The following is a 20,235-nucleotide window of genomic DNA, read 5'->3' as shown; positions in this document are numbered from 1 at the left end:
CATTCTTGTACATGTAGCTGTCCAGTTTTCCCAGCACCACTTATTGAACAGGCTGTCTTTTCTCCATTGTATATTCTTGCCTCCTTTATCAAAAATGAGGTGACCATATGTGCGTGGGTTTATCCCCGGGCTTTCTATCCTGTTCCGTTGATCCATATTTCTGTTTTTGTGTGCGGCAGCTTTTATGTGTGGCTTTTGTTGGAGGAATTGGGATCAGTTCTTTGAGATTTTCCTGGCGTTTCACCCTAACTACTTGGGGAGGGAACAAACTTATTCCTATAGGGAGATAGCCATTGGGATATAGACCATTCCCTCAATTCAGGAGTCCTGAAGCCTCTGCTTCTGCCAGGAAATCATCCCTAATCCTCACTTTTCACCTTCCAGACATCTCTTCCCAGCAGCTTTTTCTACTTTCACATAGTAAGAAAAAGAAAAATGTAAGGAGACTCTACACAGTTACTCCCCCTACTATTTCAGTTGTATCAATGATGAATCTCAAGATCATCATTAATCTTGACATTAAGATAAGATTTGGGGGAGAATGGGGCTGGGTGCCATTCCATGATTTGGCAAATCTTTTTCTTTCCTCAGCTATCATCTTTTGAAATATATGACATTGAGATTCTATCCTGTTTCTTATTTCTGGTTACTGCTGACAAATGTTTTGTTTTCTTTTTTTCTTCTGGTTCTGCTGTTCTTATCTTTTTTTTAAAAAAAATTGTTGAAGATCATATCATTAGGTATCAGAGGAGGGAAATTCTGTAGCTTCTTTCTACCATCTTTACACAGGAGTCTTTTTTTTTGGCCACATGCGTGGCTTGCGGGATCTCAGTTCCCCGACCAGGGACTGAACCCAGGCCACTGCAGTGAAAGCCCGGAATCCTAATCACTAGGCCACCAGGGAATTCCCCCTACACAGGAGTCTCTTTTCTTAATTGCAAACATGCTTAATTGAAAAAAAAAAGTGTATTTATTTTTAGATGATAATGATACATAATAACAAAGCTTATAATCTAGAAGAATTTTTGTCTTTAAAGCCTAAAATCCTTTAATATATCCTTTAATTACTAGATCATATCATGTATTCTCTTTAATTGTCATTTAATTGTTCCTGAAATACTTATTGAATACCTATTATGTGCCAGATACTATTCTAGGTGCTAAGGATGCAGCAGTGAAAAAAGTAACTGCCTTCATAGGACTTACTTTCTCGTGGGGAGAGACAGGCAATAAACACAAGCAGACACATAGTGCATATCAGGGTCCGCAACCTTCTTCTGTAAATGGCCAAACAGTAAACGTTTTAGGCTTTAGAGGTCTCATGTCTCTATTGCGATTACTCAACTTTGTCATTGTAGTGAAAAACCAGCCATAGGCAACAGATAAAAAAGTGAGCATAGTTGTGTTCCAAGAAAACTTTATATGCAAAAACAGGTGGTAGCTAAGATTTATCCAATGGCCATAGTTTGCACATGCCTGCTATATATAATTTTGACATGTCTTACGGAAAAAAGTAGGGAAAGCAAGATGTACAAGAAGTTCTAGGAAAGGTGAGAAAGGGCCTCTGATAAGACATCTGAGCACAGACTTTTTAAAAGTGAGGGAATAAGGCATGTAGTCTTATGGGGGAAGAGCTTCCCAAGCAGAGGGAACAAGATTTACAAATGTCCTGTGACAGGAGCATGCTTAGTTTGTTCAACAAACAGTAAATAGTCTGATGTGGTCAAGAAGAGCACCAAGAGATAAGGTCAAGAGAGTGCCACAGATGGCGCCATATTCTGCAGGGCTTTTGAAGCCATTATACAAAGATGTTGAATTTTTATCCTGAGGAGGAAACCACTGTGTGGCTTTGAGCAACGAAAGGACATGGCCTGACTTACTTTTGAAAAAGTTCTCTCTGGCTTTAGTATTAGAACAGACTGTAGTGAAAAAAGAATGAAAGTTAGACCATGTAGGAGATCGCTGCAAATTCTAAGCAAAGGATGATCATACTAAGGTTAGAATTGATGGTAGTGATTGAAGTAGTAGAAAGTGGTCAGATTCTTTATATATGTTGAAGGTAGAGGTAAAGGATCTGTTGATGGATTTGATATGTGCTATAAGAGAAAGAGTTCTAGTGAATGATGACTCCACGGTTTTTGTCCTCAGGAACTAGAAGGCAAAAGTTAGTGTTTATGTACATAGAGAGACTGCAAAAGAGCTGCTTTGGGTGAGGGTGTTGTGGTTTGGTGTAAATCAGTTGGTTTGGGACTTCCCTGGTGGTCCAGTGGTAAAGAATCCACCTTCCAATGCAGGGGACACAGGTTTGATCCCTGGTCAGGGAACTAAGATCCCACATGCTGTGGGGCAACTAAGCCCACATGCCACAACTACTGAGCTCGTGAGCCTCAACGAGAGAGCCTGCATGCCCCAAACTACAAGGCCCACGCACTCTGGAGCCCCCACGCCACAACTAAAGAGCCCATGTACCCTGGAGCCCACACGCCACAACTAGAGAAAGAAAACCCGCACACCACAACTAGAGAGGAGTCCGAACGCCGCAACTAGAGAGAAACCTGAGTGCTACAACGAATATCTTGCATGCCTCAACAAAGATCCAGCACACCGCAACTAAGATCTGACACAGCCAAAAATAAATAATAAATAAAATAAATATATTTTTTTAAAAATCAGTAGGTTTGTTTGTTACTTGTTACGTTGAAGACACTAATTAAATATCCAGGTGGAGATGTTAAGCACAAAGAAGGCTATATAAGTTTGGAGTCTGGGGTAAGGTCCTGGCTGGAAATACAAATCTGGGAGTTACTTGCTTATAGTATTTAAAATATGAAATGGTGAGATCAAAGAGTGACTTCACACAGACTAAGTTCTGTGATACTGCAATACTTAGAAGGTGGAGATATGAGGAAAAACCAGGAAAAGAAATTAAGAAGGAGTGGCTAGTGAAATGAGTACATCTTTTCATTCCCTTAAGGGTATTTTTTTTTTTTTTTTTTTTTTTTTGTTGTACGCGGGCCTTTCACTGTTGTGGCCTCTCCCATTGCGGAGCACAGGCTCCGGACGCGCAGGCCCAGCGGCCATGGCTCACGGGCCCAACCGCTCCGCAGCATGTGGGATCTTCCCGGACCGGGGTACAAGCCCGTGTCCCCTGCATCAGCAGGCGGACTCTCAACCACTGCGCCACCAAGGAAGCCCTAAGGGTATATTTTTAAGAGCAGAGTTTATTTTTATCTTGATAAAAATTGATTTATCAGTTTTTACTTTTATTGATCCAGCTTTTGGAAATCTTAGTAGAAAATCATGAAGATTTTCTCCTTTCCTTATGTTTTGTTCTAGAAGCTTTATAGTTGAGGTCTTATTTACATTTAGGCCTGTGATCCATTTTGAGTTACTTTGTACATATCATGCAAAGTATGGATGAAAATCCATTTCTGCCATATGGATATCCAATTTTGCCAGCTCTATCTACTGAAAAGACTATCCTTTTTCCATTAAGTTGATTCTGTACCTTTATCAAAAATCACTTGTCTTTCAGCTTTTGTATATCTATAAAAGACTTCACTTTCATGTTTCAAAGATTTTTGCTGGGTATAGGATTCTCGGTTAAAAGTATTTTCTTTATTTTAAAGATGCTGGTCTATGGTCTTCCTCTTTACATTGTTTCTGATGCTATATCTGCTTAAATTCTGATATTTGTTGCTCTGTAGTCATGTGTCTCTTTTCTTCAAACTGCTCTCAAGATTTTCTCTTTATCACTGGTTTTGAACAATTTCGTGATGACCTACCTTATCATGTTTTAGATGTTTATTATTATTATTATTGTTATTATTATTATTACTTGGCCACTCTGCGCAGCATGTGGGATCTTAGTTCCCCAACCAGGGATTGAACCCATGCCCCCTGCATTGGAAGCTCAGAGTCTTAACCACTGGACCGCCAGGGAAGTTCCTAGATGTTTATTATTGAAATATAAATCACTTAATATAAATTTCACCCTTTTAAAGTATGCAAATCCATGTTTTTTAGTATATTCACAAGTTTGTGCAATCATCACTACTGTCTAATTCCAGATTTTCATCACCCTAAAAAGACATCCTATACCCATTAGCAGCCACTACCAATTCTCCTCTTCACCCAGTTCCTAGCAACCACCAATCGACTTGCTCTCTCTATGGATTTGCTTATTCTGGACATTACATATGTATGGAAACATACAACATGTGGTCTTTTGTGATTGGCTTCTTTCACATAGCATAATGTTTTTAAGGTTCACCTATATTGTAGCATGTATCAGTACTTCATTCCCTTTTATTGTTGAATAATATTTCACTGTATGGATATACCACATTTTCTTTTTCCATTTGTCCACTAATGCACATTTGGATTGTTTCTACCTTTTGGCTATTATGAATAATATTGCTATAAACATTCATATACAGGTTTTGGTGAACCTATGTTTTCAGTTCCCTTGGGTATACACCTGGAGTGAAATTGCTAAGTCATATACTTTTAACTTTTTGAGGAACTGCCAAACTATTGTCCAGAGTAGCTGTAACGTGTGTATTCCCACCAGCAACATATGAGGGTTACAATTTCTCCACATCCTCACCATCATTTGCTGCTCTCTGTCTTTGATATTGTAACCATCCTTAATGGGTGTAAAGTGCTTTTTGTTTACATTTCACCATAATTAATGATGTTGAGTATTCAAGATGGCATTTTCAACTAACCTCCTACACTACTACCTCTTTATAAAAAACTGTTTAAAAATTTTAACTAACAAATACCTGATAAGCATTTGACATTAGTGGTTTTTCAAAAATGTCATTTCTGTAAGATTTCTCCTATTAGACTATTTTTGAATTTGTTCAAATGTGTGCATAATCTCAACTGTGCACAGTTGAGATAGATATTGTATACTTACTTTAAAAGAATATATAAAAGAGTTGGAAAGAATCGTAGCTTACAAGTTTTGAGTCACCTGGTCCCTCTCACCAAAACTTAAGGTAGTCTTTGCTTGGCATCTTATAAATGAAAACCATTTAGAATTGAATTTAAAACTGAAATAGATCTTAAAGGAAACCTGGATCAGCTGGCTTATATGATCTATTTTGTAATTACAAATAAAGTTCAGTGACTTCCAAAATCTTTCAGCTAATTAATGACATATCTATAACTAAAAGCTAGATATGTTGATCACTATAGTAGGGTTCTTTCTAATGGAATTCACTACAAATAAGCTCAAATAATAAAAGATGTAGCATGAAATAATGCAAAGGGCAGTGGACTGGCAAACAGAAGACCTGCCTGTATTTTATTACATTTGGTTGTTCCTAGAATCCTAATTTAACCTCTTTACTATATCTTCAACAAATAGAAAATTCTACTAGATAATCTCTAATGAATTCTTCCTCATCTAAAATTCTTTGGGAGTTAATGGAGTACAAAATAGCAAGAGTAACTGGACACGGGAGTTGACTTAAAAGAGTACAGAAACTTTAAACAATAAAACTTTAGTGGAATTTTCACTGTTACAAAATGGGAATGGAATCAGTAGTACATTCCATGAATAAGAATAGCACAGACTAACACAGACAGAAAAAGAACTCAACTACCACTACATGTTGCAATGTACTGATGAGTAAAAAGATAGGCATTTCCCAATTATACAGAATGATATACCGAGGCAGCCAGAATCAGAAGGTTGATTCCAAAGGTTCCACCTTAGCTTCTTTTGTCTGTAATATCTTCAGAGACTAAAACTGCCAGCATGAAATATAAAGAAGCAGCGGCACATGGTGGAAACCTACAAAATTTTGCATACTTGGAGTGGAAAAGGATGGAAAGATAGACTTGAATATAGCACATACATTCTAAGCATTGTAAACTGAGATCTCACACTAACTTAGACAGAAAACCCAAGACAAAAAACACATGACAGGTCAACTAATCCATACAAGACAAATGTCAATGGGTATTTCAAAATGAGGTAGAAATTTGCCTTCAAAGTTAATGCTTAGAGGGCTATTTCCCAGCAGTTGTTTTAAAGTAAAAATATACAGGGGTGGGCTTCCCTGGTGGCGCAGTGGTTGAGAGTCCGCCTGCCGATGCAGGGGACACGGGTTTGTGCCCCGGTCCAGGAAGATCCCACATGCTGCGGAGCGGCTGGGCCCGTGAGCCATGGCCGCTGAGCCTGCACGTCTGGAGCCTGTGCTCCGCAACAGGAGAGGCCACAACAGTGAGAGGTCCGCGTACCGCAAAAAAAAATAAATAAATAAATAAATAAATAAATATATGTGTATATATATATATATATATATACACACATACATACACATATATATATTTACATATACAGGGGTGCCTCTTCAATGCTGTGTATTGAAAAAAATGTCAGATGGGGTTACATGAGAAGAAAGCGGGGGGCGGGGGGGAGGGAGGGAGGGAGAAAGAGGAGACTGCTTTGAAAAGACACTGTGGCAAATGTAAAATAGCATACATTCTATAAATGGTTTCCTCTGAACAGAATGTAAACATACAGTTTTCATCTGCTTGGTTACTTCAAAGAATATGCAACAGGAGAGGCAAAGATAGAAATTAAAAAGACAAGATGGACTGAAAAACAATTCATCAATAGAAGGAATTACATAATGCAAAATAACAAATAAAATAATTAATATATGCATTATAGGCACACTAAAACAGAATAAAGATGTGAGAGTTTTGAAGATTTTTCAGAATGAAGAAAAATATATATAACATTGAAAAAGATTTAAAAGAAGATGGCTGATATGGAGTAAAAAAAAATATCCTACCTAAAAATTCATAGATATATCAGCCAGGGTTCATTTGGGACACAGATGGCATATTCAACTTGGGACAATCCAAGGGAGGTTAAGGTACAAAGGTACTATTTATAAAAGTAAGAGTGAAGAGGAACCACAGGGGACAGTGCCATAATCCAAGGCTAACAGCAGAAGAACTTTCCCTTTCCTTATACCTGTAGGTTTAAGTAGAGGGGTTAGTGACTGTAATCAGGAGGGAGTAGTGTAGAAAAGGCCACTTTCAGTGTACAGACCTAGATAGCCTGCTGTGCCCCCACAGGGAGCCAGGGAAAATAAATGCTTGTTACATACTCTTCCCTGCAGTATTCCTGAGGGTCTCCTCATTGGTAAAAACTGACCAGGTGCCAGAGGGTACACCCATATGATCCAAACAAATAAGCTTCCTATGGTAAAAAGCAAAGTATACTAAGGAGAAGAGTGGATCTGGAAAGGCAAATGGAAGACAGTCATAATACTGTTTACAGGAATAAAGAAAAGAAATGTAAATTTTTGTCTTTCAATCGAAGTCCATTCACAAGTATTGTAATTACTGATATGGTTGGATTTTATTGTCCATTTTGATATTTGCTTTCTAAATGTCTTTTTTGCTCCTCTGTTACTCCTTTAGGGTCTTTTACATAAAATAAGTATGTTTTCAATGTAACATTGTAATTCCTCTTTCGATTAAATTATTTGATTTTGTAAAGTTTCTTTTTAGTCATTGTTTTAGGGGTTAAAAAATGAATCTTTAACTTATGACAATCTATTTCAGATAAATAATTGACTTAATTCTATTATAGCAAATGTGCTCCTATATGGTCCATATCAACCACCCTCGTTAGTAATCTTAATATTAATTATATTACTTTCATATACATGTCCAACAATAAAGTACTATAATTATTGCTTTAAACACTTGGTTTTTGAAGAAATAAGAAGACAAGGAAAAACATCATATGGTCTTTTGTATTTACCCACACATGTACCATTGCTAGTGCTCTTCATTCCTTCATGTGGCTCTGAGTTATTGCTAAGTATCATTAAGTAATGATGAAGAATTTCATTAAGTAATGCTTGTAGTACAGATCTGCTAAGCAATAAAATCTTAGTTTTTGTTTTCCTAGAAGGAATGTTTTTCACTTTCATTACTGAAGGATAATTTTACTGCATATAGAATTCTTAGTTGTCAGTTCCCCTACCAGACTCAACTCCAGGACCCTGAATATGTCATTACATTGTCTTCTTGATGCTCTTCTTGTTTCTGATTAGAGAACTTAGCTATTAATCACATTGTTGCTCCCTTATTCATGATGAGTTTTTTTCCTATTGCTTCTTTCAAGAGTTTCTATTTGTCTTTGCCTTTCAACAGTTTCACTGTAAAGTATCCAGGTGTATCCCTTGTCTTTTTCATATTTGGAGTTTGTTGAGCTTCTTCAATCTCTAGTTTAATGTTCTTATCAAAATTGGGGGGTTTTCATTAATTATTTTTTCTGCCACTCCCGACCCTTCCTCTCATTTTAGCATGTCCATTAAATGTATGTTGGGATACTTCATACTATCCTAAAGTTCTCTGAGATTCTTTTTTATCACTTTTCTTCAATTTGTCTCCCTATTCCTTGCATTGGGGTATTTCTAATAATTTTCAAGTTCATGGAGTCTTTCTTTTCACTACTGAGCCCATCTAGTGAATTTTTCATTCCAGTACTTTCCAGTATTTTTAAGCTCTAGAATTTCTATTTGGTTCTTTTTCTATAGATTGTATTTCTCTATTTAGATTCCTTTTTTGTTGAGTTGTTACTACTATGTTTTCCATTAGTTCTTTAAACTTAAGTTTTTTAAATATTAAAAACATATTTTTAATAGTTGCTTTGAGATCTTTGTCTGCTAAGTCTAACATTTGGACCCAGAGTTAGTTACTACTGACTATCTTATTTTCTGGTATGTGTCACTGTTTCTTTTTTTTTTTTTTTGCATGTCTAGTATTTTTGGAAACTACATTTTAGAGAGCATATAGCAACTCTGGATTCTGCTTTATTTTCCAGAAAGTTTTTGTCTCAGTAACTTGCCTGAACTTAAGTTGCAGAATCTGTCTATGTTACAGTGTGTATCACTGATGACTCTGCTTAAATTTTTAAAAAATTAATGTACTTTTTTGGGAGCAGTTTCGTTTTTTTTTTGCACTACGCGGGCCTCTCACTGTTGTGGCCTCTCCCGCTGCGGAGCACAGGCTCCGGACGCACAGGCTCAGCAGCCATGGCTCATGTACCCAGCTGCTCCGCGGCATGTGGGATCTTCCCGGACCGGGGCATGAACCCGTGTCCTCTGCATCAGCAGGCGGACTCTCAACCACTGTGCCACCAGGGAAGCCCCTCCCCCAAATTCTTATATGTTGTGTTTTCACTGTCTTTCACTTCAAAATATTTTCTAATTTCCCTTCTAATTTCTTTTTTGCTCTATAATTTATTTAGAAGTACGTTGTTGGGCATTCCCTGGTAGTCCAGTGGTTAGGACTCTGCACTTCCACTGCAGGGGGCACAGGTTCAATCTCTGGTCAGGGAACTTTATATCCCACATAGCTGCGCTGCCAAAAGAAAAGGAAAAAAGTATGTTGTTAAATTTCAAAGTATGTTGTTAAATTTCAAAATACTTTGTATTTTCCTATCTTATTGTTATTGACTTCTATTTTAATTGTGTTGGGTTAAGAGAATATATTCTATATAATTTCATTCCTTTCAAATTTGTTGATCTGTTTTTTTTTATCATATGATCTATATGTGGGAATGTACCACGTGCACATGAAAAGAATATGTGTTCAGCAGTTTTTTTCGGTGTAGCATTCTAAATGCTTATATGTAGCATATAAGTTGATAAGTGTTATATCCTCTTCTTGTATTAATCCTTTTATCATTATATAGTGTCTTTCTTTATAGTCTTTACTTTAAGGTCTATTTTGTCTTATATGAGTATTGCAACTCCTGCTTTCTTGTCATTTCTGTTTGCCTGAAATATCTTTTTCCATACCTTTAGTTTCAAACTATGTGTGTCCTTTGCTCTAAGGTGGGTCTCTTGTAGGCAGCATATTGTAGGCTTTTGTTTTTTTATCCAGTCTGCCACTCTATGTCTTCTGATTGGAGCATTCAGTCCATTGATATTTAAGGTAATTATTGATACATATGTATTTACTGCCATTTCAGATCTTGTTTTCCAGTTGATTCTTTGTTTAGTCTTTGTTCTCAATTGCTTCTCGGCCTTTTGGCTAAGATCAAGTGTAGTCTTTGTTCTCTTCTTTTTCTTGTTGTTTTTCTTTTTATGGTTTGATGATTTCCTTTTATTTTATGCTTGTGTTCTCTTCTTTTTGGTTTTTGTGAATTTACTGTATATTTTTGATTTGTGATTGCCCTGTTTTTCAAGTATGTTAACCCCTCCCTATATCTGCTTGCTTTAGACTGATAGTCATGTATGTTTAGACACATTCTAAAAAAGAAAAAAGAATATGCATTTTCTTACTCTCCTTCCCCACATTTTATGAGTTTGATGTCCCTGTTTACATCTTCATGTTTATCCTTTTGCTGTTCCTTTTATTTATCATTGCTTTCACAGTTTTTTTCTTTTTGATCTGTAGCCTGGTTAATTTAAGTGATTTACTTTCCAATTGTGATTTCCTCCTTCCTATATCTTTTTGCTTCTTTTCTATTTAGAGATGACCTTTCAATATTACTTTTAGGATAGGTTTAGTATTGCTGTATTCTTTTAGTTTTGGCTTGTCTGAGAAATTCTTTATTTCTCTTCCCATTCTAAATGATAATCTTGCTGGGTAGAGTATTCTAGGTTGCAGATTTTTCTCTTTCAAGACTTTGAATATATTTTGCCCCTCCCTTCTGGCCTGTAGTGTTTCTGTAGAGAAAACAGCTGATAGCCTTATGGGGGTTCTCTTGTAATTAACTCTTTTTTTCTTGCTGCCTTTAGAATTCTCTCTTTATCTTTAACTTTGCCATTTTTATTATACTATGTCTTGGTGTAGGTCTGTTAGGGTTCATCTTGTTTGGGACTCTCTGTGCTTCCTGTATCTGGATATTTGTTTCCTTCTTTAGGTGTAGGAAGTTTTCAGCCATAATTTCTTCATATACATTTTCAATCCCCTTTTCTCTTTCTGAAATCCCTGTTATGCATAGATTGGCCTGCTTTATATTATTCCATGTGTCTCTTATATTGCTTTCATTTTTTTTTTTAATTTGGCTTTCCGTCAAATGGAAATTTTCTGTCTGGAAATTGGGTAATTTCCATTATTCTATCTTCCATGTCACTTATTCTTTCTTCTGCATTATTCGTTCTGCTATTCATTGCCTTGAGCTCAGCTTTCGTCTTGGCAAATGAATTTTCTAATTGTTCTTGGCTCCTCCTTATAGTTTCTAGTCCCTTTTTACAGTAAACTGCATTTCTGTTGATAGCCCTTCTTAATTCCTTCAGTATTTTCATTACCTCCTTTTTGAACTCAGTGTCTGTTAGACTGAAGAGGTCTGTTTCATTATTTATTCCTTCAGGGGAATTTTCTTGGTCTTTTAACTGAGAGTGGTTCCTCTGCTTCTTCATTTTGCTTATATTTCTCTTACTCTGTGAGTTTAGGACAAACAAATTATCTACTGTAGTGTTGGAGGGCTATTTACATGCAGGAGCATGTCTGCATAGCTTATGTGGGTTTAATATTTTTTTGGTGTGAGTGCTGTTTTTGGTTTGGATGCTTGCCATCTCTTTCCTCAGCCTGTGTTGGCCATTATCCCCTTGATAAGGGGTGTGCGGATGCACGGCCCACACACACGTTCCCAGGAAGGCGGGGGCAGCGGTTGGCTCCTGGTCATGGGTCCCTTGGCGAAGGCAGCTGGCTGCACATACTCCCAGGAAGGTGGGGGCAGTGGTTGGTGCCAGGTCAGAGCACCCTTAGAAGCGGCATGGATCACATGCACCCCAGGGGAGGCAGGGGCAGTGGTTGGTGCAGGGTTGCGGGACACTTGGTGTTGGTGGGCTGCACAAGCTTCTGGGAAGGTGGAGGCGGTGACCTGCACCTGTTCACAGGAACCTCCACAGAGGCTGCAGTCCGCACTGCCTCTGGAGTCTGAGATGGCAGCGACGGCTCACGCCTGCCCCCACTCATGTAGACGGTGCCCTGCCACTTGAGAGCACAAGGAGAAAGAAACTCTTATGGCAAGCACACCCTTCTCCTTCTGGGAAGGAGATCTTCTTCCCAGATTCCCTCAGATGTGGTACACCACACCCTAGCCCCCTCAGGCTGTCTTCACACAGCCAATCCCAGTCCTCTTCCCAGTGTCTGACCTCCGAAGCCCGAACCTCAATACCCAGCCTCCACCAGCCCCAAAGGACAAGCATCTCAGCCTGGGAAATGCCAGTTGGCACTGCTAATCTGTGCAGGTCTCTCTCAGCTTTGCCCTCCACAAACCTGTTGCTGTGCTCTCCTCCAAGGCTCCAAATCTCCCCCTCTGTCCTGGCTGATCTCCCGGCCAGTGAGGAGACTTCCCCGTGTGTGGAAACTTTTCCTCTTTCACAGCTCCCTTCCAGGGGCACAGATTCCATCCCAATTCCTTTTTTGCTCTTTTCTTTCTTTTTTCTTTTGTCCTACCTGGTTACATGGAGATTTTCTTGCCCTTTTGGAGGTCTGAGGTCTTCTGCCAGCATTCAGTAGCTGTGCTGGGAGAGTCATTCCACATGTAGATGTATTTTTGATGTATCTTGTGGGAAAAAGGTGAGCCCCACATCCTACTCCTCTGCTATCTTGATCCATTTCCCCTGAAATGTCCTTTTAACATTATGAAATATCCCTCTTTATCTCTGATAATACCCTCTATCTTGAAAGCTATTTTATCTGATATTAATATAGTTATTCCTTGCTTTTAATGCTTATTGTTTGCCTGGTATAGTTTTGTCCATTCATTTACTTTCATCATACCTGTGTGTTTTTATACCTAAAAGATAATTCTTGTACGCTGTATATAGTTTGGTCTTCCTTTTTTATCCACTCTGACAACATCTGCTTTTTAATTGCAGTGTTTAGACCTTTAATATTTAATATAATTACTGTTATCATCAGATCTCATTCAATATTTTATTATTCTTTCTATCTCTCTGCTGTTATTGCTGCTATTTCTTCTTTCTTATCTTTTAAAAATATAACAAATAATTTTTAATCTTACCTTTTAATATTTCTATCAACTTTTAAGACATATCTCTGTATTTTTTTAGTATTTTATTTAAGAAAATATATCAGAATTCAACCAGAATACTGTACATTTTCATGCAAAATATAGACACCTCACAAGCATACAGTCCCTTTAACCACCTCCCCCCAACCACACTCTGAAATAGTTTTATATATTTCCTAGCAGCTTATTGATTTGTTTTATTATACACTTCTGCATACATTGAAAACCCCAAAGAACAATGTTATAATTTTCTTTTAAACATCCACAGGTCTTTTTTAAAGAACTTAAGAGGATAAAAATAGTCTTTTATTTTTATCCAGATATTTACCATTTCTGATGCTCTTCATTTGCTCCCGAAGATCCAACTTTTCTGTTAATATTCTTTTTTCCTTTGAAGAACTTCCACTACCATTTCTTGTAGTACAGGTCTGCTGGAGACAAATTTCTCTTAGTTTTCCATTTATAAAATTGTGTTAAATTTGCCATCATTTCTGAAGGATATTTTCACTGGACACAGAATTTTGGGTTGACTGAAGTTTCAGTTTTAAAGTCTCCTGGCCACTATGATTTCTTCCGTTGTTTTTGTTTTCGTTTATGGCCACTGATTTCTGATGAAAAATCTGTTGGCATTTGAATCACTGTTCTTTTGTATGTAAAGCATCACTTTCCTCTGTCTGCTTTCAAGATTTTCTCTTCATCTTAGGGTTTCATTTTGTAATGTGTCTAGGCATAGTTTTCTTAGAATAGCCCTCATGGATCTAAACTGCACTGCAACACACCTCATCCCTTGATTTCCTGTTATATCCAATATATCAGTCCTCTAAACCTAGTCCTTCCTACTATCTTTACTCATAACCTGTCCATGTTGGAATGACCAGAGCTGCTCACTTACAAGTTGATGTTTTATAATTCAACTGAGTCATCAGAGTTCCTGGAAAATACTTTAATTCTCCCAAAGGACCATTCCAAATAAAAAAAAATACATGAAGGAGAGATATGCACTAAGATAGAAAATACTTAGTAGCTACATAAGACATCAAAAACTAACCCCTTCTAGAAGATGCTACATTAAATCCTTTTTAAAATGAGTAGTATAATATCTTTTAAGTAAGTTCAGAGGTAAAAGTTCCAATTTTAAAAAGAAGAGAACAAATCAGATAGGATAGTTAGAACTTATGGGGTGATTTCACCAATAAGACAAAAGAAAAAATTGTCTAGTCTTCCTGAAGTCATCAGAGGCCTGCTCAACAGGTGAACATGAATGTTTTCTGCTCAGAGATACTCAAGATATTGGTCAAACTAATAGAAACAAAGGATTCACATATTCTTAGTAAAGAATATATTTATATCACTAAGATCAAAGACTGGATATGCTTATGCTAATTGCCTTTCACCATGTATTTTCTTCACTAACAGCCACTTCTCATGGATATAGTTTGTAATTATATCAATAAATTCTTTTATAAAACAACAAATCCCAATTGCATGCAATATTGTTCAACTCCTCTTAGAATGGTTCACTTGGGAAATACACAATTATATAATCATTCTGTCAGACCTCAGAGTGACCTGAAAATTCTTCACATCACACTCATCCCACAAACCCTTTGTCTTTTGCCTTTTTTAAAAAATATATCATTATCATGTTATAGTGAAATTACTATTTAATTTTCCATAAATAAACATTCTAAACTTTTGTATATGATATAAGAATAGATTTCCGGTTGACAGGAAAATAGTAATAGTAATTTTGCTCAAAAATATGAGCGCTCGTAGTCAAACAATGGGATTTATGGTACACACTTCAAAAATGCTGAAGATCAAAGGGTATAACAACTGTGGATACACTTAAGGATTATCATTTAGTTAATTTATATTATTCTACCAGTTTAATACACAAATTGTAACCTTCTAATTGCTAGTTCCAAAGACTCACATTGTACATAAAGAATCTTCAACAGCTGTCAAAATTGTCTACTTTTTCTTTCCTATAAATGTGTCAATTGGGAAGGATAAACACAAAAAGAACTATATGACTTTCATTAAAATAGGAAAAATAGAAATTAGACAACACTTCCTCCTGTACAGCATCCTGGGTCCCTAGAATCCTCGTGGAAATACACAGTTGCCAGTGATACTAACCAAACAGAATGAAGGTTTTTTGCAGGGATATGCAGCACCTACTTTATACTCCTGATAGGAGGGGAGTGTTATAGCTTCCTGACTTCTCCCACTGCTTGAGATTCTAGAAAGTGTTTGCCAGCTAACCTGATATATGTATACAATGTACACCTAGCATGGGGGAATTTACTGAGAGGTAGGTGAGTTATAGGTCAAATCCCAAGCTTCCCTGAGCATTTGTCCAGAACTAAGCCGCAGACTTCCTTGAAGGTTCCTTCAACATATGTACAACCACACTTGTATTGGGAAGGTTCTTATACTGAACATGGTCTAAGGACCACAGTTACAGATCCATTTCTCCACAGTCTACTCCTTGATCCTTGATGAGTTATTTAGCCAGTAGCCACGAGGTATATATTTTTGTGTATTTTGTAACTGAGGACCATAGATCCCCAGACATATATAGGTATGATTTTACGGAACACAATCTGTTCTTTTTGAGCATTATCATGGACTTACGGCTTTTTACAGATTCAACTAGTTCTAGTTATTATAATCATGGTCTTCTTTTTCAAATTTAAATTATCAAAATTCAGCCAATAAAAGGTCTTTGAAACTGGCATCTTTGTCAGTACTTCTAAACATCTTGGAAAGTATTCTTGCTATCTCACAACAATAATATATTCCAGACCAGTCTTGTTTATTCTGGCTGCAAACATGAATGCAGTGTTCTCCAAACAATTCTGGCTCATTTTACTTGACAATAGTATCTGCAGAAGGCCAACAGACAAGATATTTAAGCTCAGAGAGCCTTAGTTTCCTCTCTACAATGAGTATTTTAGAACACACTGAGCATTCTGATAATGTTTTCTAAATACCATTACCCATTATACAGAATCAGGGCTCCTTGGAGAAATGGCTCATTTTAAGTCTGGGTAAAGAAATGAACAAGACAGGCATAGAGTATCTTGTAACAGAAAGAAAATAAGTACTTAAAAAAATGAGCTACCTTGGGCTTCCCTGGTGGCGCAGTGGTTGAGAATCTGCCTGCCAATGCAGGGGACACGGGTTCAAGCCCTGGTCTGGGAAAATCCCACATGCCGCGGAGCAACTGGGCCCGTGAGCCACAACTACTGAGCCTGAGCGTCTGGAGCTTGTGCTCCACGACAAGAGAGGACTCGACAGTGAGAGGCCCGCACACCGCGATGAAAAGTAGTCCCCATGCACTGCAACTAGAGAAAGCCCACGCACAGAAACGAAGACCCAACACAGCCAAAAATAAATAAATAAATTTTTTAAAAAAATGAGCTACCTAGAAAAAAATTTAACAACAGAACTGCAAGACTTGTACACTTGAAACTCTAAAACATTGCTGAAAGAAATTAAGATCTAAACAAATGGAAAGATAGCCTATGTTCACAAACTGAAATGCTTACCATTATTAAAATGGCAATATTCCCCAAAGTGATGAAGTGATTCAGCACAATCGCCATCCAAATCCTAGCTGCTTTTTTTTCCTCCCAGAAATCAACAAGTTGATCCTAATATTCATATGGGACCCAGGAAAACCAAAACAATCTTGTAAAGAAAGAACAAGGTTGAAAGACTCACACTTCTCAATTTTGAAACTTACTACAAAGCAAGAGTAATCAAGAAAGTGTGGTATTGGCCTAAGGACAGACTTATACATCAATGAAAAGGAATTGAGAGTCCAAAATTAAACGCTTATATCTACGGTAAATTGATTTTTTACAAGAGTACCAAGAGAATTAAATGGGGAAAGAAGAACATTTTTAACAAATGGTGTTAAGGAAACTGGATACCCACATGCAAAATACTTAGTTGGACCTCTACCTCACACTATAAACAAAAATTAAACATGGTCTCAAAATGGATCAAACTCAAACTGGATCACAGACCTAAATATAATAGTTAAAACTATAAAACTCCTAGAAGAAAACATAGGAGTATATCTTCATTATATTGGGTTAGGCAACAATTTCTTAGATACAACACCAAAAAGGCAAAAGCAACTAAAAAAATGGATTAATTGGACCTTATTAAAATAAAAATCTTTTGTGCTTCAAAGAACACAAGTAAGAAAGTGAAAAGACAACTCACAAAATGGGATAAAACAATTGCAAATTATATATCTAACAAGGGACTTTTATCCAGAATATATAAAAAACTTACCATTCCAAAAAATAAAAATAAAAAATGGGCAAAGAATCTAAATAGACATTTCTCCAAATAAGAAATGCAAATGGCCAATAAACACATGAAAAGATGCTCAATATCATAAGTTATTAGGGAAATGCAAATAAAAACCAATAAGATACCACGTCACACTCACTAGGATAGCAAATGAAAATGATAGACAATAACAAGTATCAGTGAAGATGCAGAGAAATTGGAACCCTGATATCAACACATTGCCGGTGGGAAGGTAAAATGGTGTAGCTGCTTTCAAAACAGTTTGGCAGTTCATCAAAATGCTAAACATAGAACTACCACGTGATCCAGAAATTCCACTCTCCATACTCAAGAGAATTAAAAACACATACTCAGGGACTTCCCTGGTGGCACAGTGGTTAAGAATCCGCCTGCCAACGCAGTGGACATGGGTTCGATCCCTGGTCCGGGAAGATCCCACATGCCCTGGAGTAACTAAGCCTGTGCGCCACAACTACTGAGACTGCGCTCTACAGCCTGCGAGCCACAACTACTGAAGCCCACGTGCCTACAGCCCGTGCTCTGCAATGAGAAGCCACCGCAATGAGAAGCCCGCGCATCGCAACGAAGAGTAGCCCCGGCTTGCCACAACTAGAGAAAGCCCACGCGCAGCAACGAAGACCCAACACAGCCAATAAACAAACAAATAAATAAATAAATGTTCTTTTAAAAAAAAAAAACTATTCGTAACGGGCAAGAAGTGAAAACAACCTATGTCCATCAACTGATGAACTGATTAACAAAATGGGGTATATCTGTACACTGGGATATTAATTGGTAATAAAAAAGAATGGCTGGCATACCAGTACATGCTTCAACAAGGATAAACCTTGAAATCATTATGTTGAGTGAGAGAAACCAGTAAAAAAAAAAAAAAAAAAAAAAATCCACATTTTTGTGATTACTTTTATATGCAGTGTCTAGAACAGGCAAATTCATAGAGACTAAATTAGTGGTTGCCTAGGACTGGGATGGTAGGGGTGGGGAGAAGAGCAGGAATTGAGAATGACTGCTAATGTCATTTTGGAGTTTGAAAATATTCTAAAATTAGACAGTAGTGATGGTTGTGCAACTCTGTGAATATATCAAAAACCACTAAGCTGTACAACTTAAGTGGGTGGATTTTATGGTATGTGAAATGTATTTCAATAAAGCTATGAAAAAATGCATAATCTGAATTTAATGAGAAAACAATAAGGCAAACCCAATTTTAAAGAAATTCTATAGACTATTGGACTACACTTCAAAAATGTCACTTTCATAAAAGACAAAAGCTAAGGAAGTATTCCAGATTAGACTAACAAGACATGACAATTAATGACAATACATGAGAAAAATAATTGTTATAAGGAACAGCTGAGATAAAAGTGACAAATTCTGAAAGAGGACTGCATATTATTAGATACTAGTAGTCTATCAATTGTGAATTTCCTGATTTTTATAATTATACTATAGTAATGTAACAGAATATCCTTGTTTTTATCAGATACATGTTAAAGTAAAGGTATGGGGTCATGATGCCTGCAACTATTATTAAACAGATGATAATAATAATAGTAATAATGTATCTGTTATAGAAAGAGAGAGAAAGCAAATGTGGAAAATGTTAATAGTTATGAATTGAGGTGAAAAGTATAAAAGAAAATTCTTCTATAAGTTTGAAAGTTGGGCTTTTTATTTTTCAAAAAACTTATTTTTGAAAAATAAATTTGTTTTTCTATAATCAATTTTATCAATAGTTTATTTTATTATCATGAACTATTGATTTAAAACATTTTAATAGTCAGTTTTATCAATAGTTTATTATCATGGTTAGAAAAGATTTATCCACTCCTAGGTAATAAAGAAATTAATCCATGTTTTCTTCTAGTAACTATATGGTTTCACTTTGTACATTTCCATTTTTCACAGTTCAATTTGGAATTTATTCTGGTGTATGGTTGAGAAACATTTCACTTACAGCTGTTCCTTTATGTGTATATCTAGTTTATCCCAACAATACTTGTTTAAAAGTCCTTCTTTTCCCCACTGATTTTAAATGCTATTTTAACAAATTGGGTCTAGTTATAGATTTTCTATTGCATTAGCGAGCTGAAACCATTGTTTAAATTATAGTAGCTGTACTGTATGTTCTATTGTCTTAAAAAATTTTTTTTGGTTGAAATATAGTTGATTTACAATGTTGTATTAGTTTCAGGTTACAGCGAAGTGATTCAGTTATACCTATATACATATATATTTGTTTTTTAGATTCTTTTCCACTCTAGGTTATTACAAGACACTTAGTTCCCTGTGCTATACAGTAGGTCCTTGTTGGTTATCTATTTTACATACAGTAGTGTGTATATTTTAATCCCAATCTCCTAGTTTATCCCTCCTCCCCTTCCCCTTTGGTAACCATAAGTTTGTTTTGTATGTCTCTGAGTCATTTCTGTTTTGCAAATAAGTTCATTTGTATCATTTTTTTAAAATATCATTTTTATAATATTTTCATGGTTATTCTTGCTTTTTTTGTTTTTCTTAATAAACTTTATGAACTAAAGAAACAAAAAGGAGGATATTTGTACTGAGGTTTACATTTCAATTTATAAATTAAGAAAAACTGACCTTCTAATGATGTTAATAAATTTATATCCAAAAACATAATATGCCTTTCTATTGGTTCATGGCTCTTTTAGGCTCCTTCTGTGTGGTTTTTCTTTTTTTTTTTTATGGTTTTAGGCATTTTGTATTGAGTTTATATCTAGATTTTTTTTCTTGCATTATTTTTGTCTTGCTACTAAAAATTTAGTCTCCTCTTCCATTACATCTTCTAACTGCTTATTTTTGAGTCTATGAAGGTGTTA

General features: G+C 36.4%; 1 protein-coding gene across 22 annotated transcripts in view; it reads right to left on the bottom strand.

Annotated features, from left to right (window-relative positions):
• The window catches only part of BAZ2B (bromodomain adjacent to zinc finger domain 2B), a 386,914-nt gene that overhangs the window by 314,951 nt on the left and 51,728 nt on the right, over positions 1-20,235 (bottom strand). For 20 of the 22 annotated variants that reach the window (XM_073807659.1, XM_073807676.1, XM_073807669.1 and 17 more), the window contains exon 3: positions 13,365-13,464. The exons of 1 other annotated variant lie outside the window; for it this stretch is intronic. The gene's annotated coding sequence lies outside the window, so the exon portion shown is untranslated. Of the gene's footprint in view, positions 1-13,364; positions 13,468-20,235 lie in introns of all 22 variants that reach the window. One more of the 22 variants, XM_073807661.1, reaches the window with a different exon arrangement.

This window comes from Tursiops truncatus, chromosome 7 (genome assembly GCF_011762595.2).
Source record: "Tursiops truncatus isolate mTurTru1 chromosome 7, mTurTru1.mat.Y, whole genome shotgun sequence".
In the NCBI taxonomy this organism is placed as follows: Eukaryota; Metazoa; Chordata; class Mammalia; order Artiodactyla; family Delphinidae; genus Tursiops; species Tursiops truncatus.
Note: the sequence above shows the minus strand (reverse complement) of the source record. Positions and strands in the feature narration are given on the sequence as shown.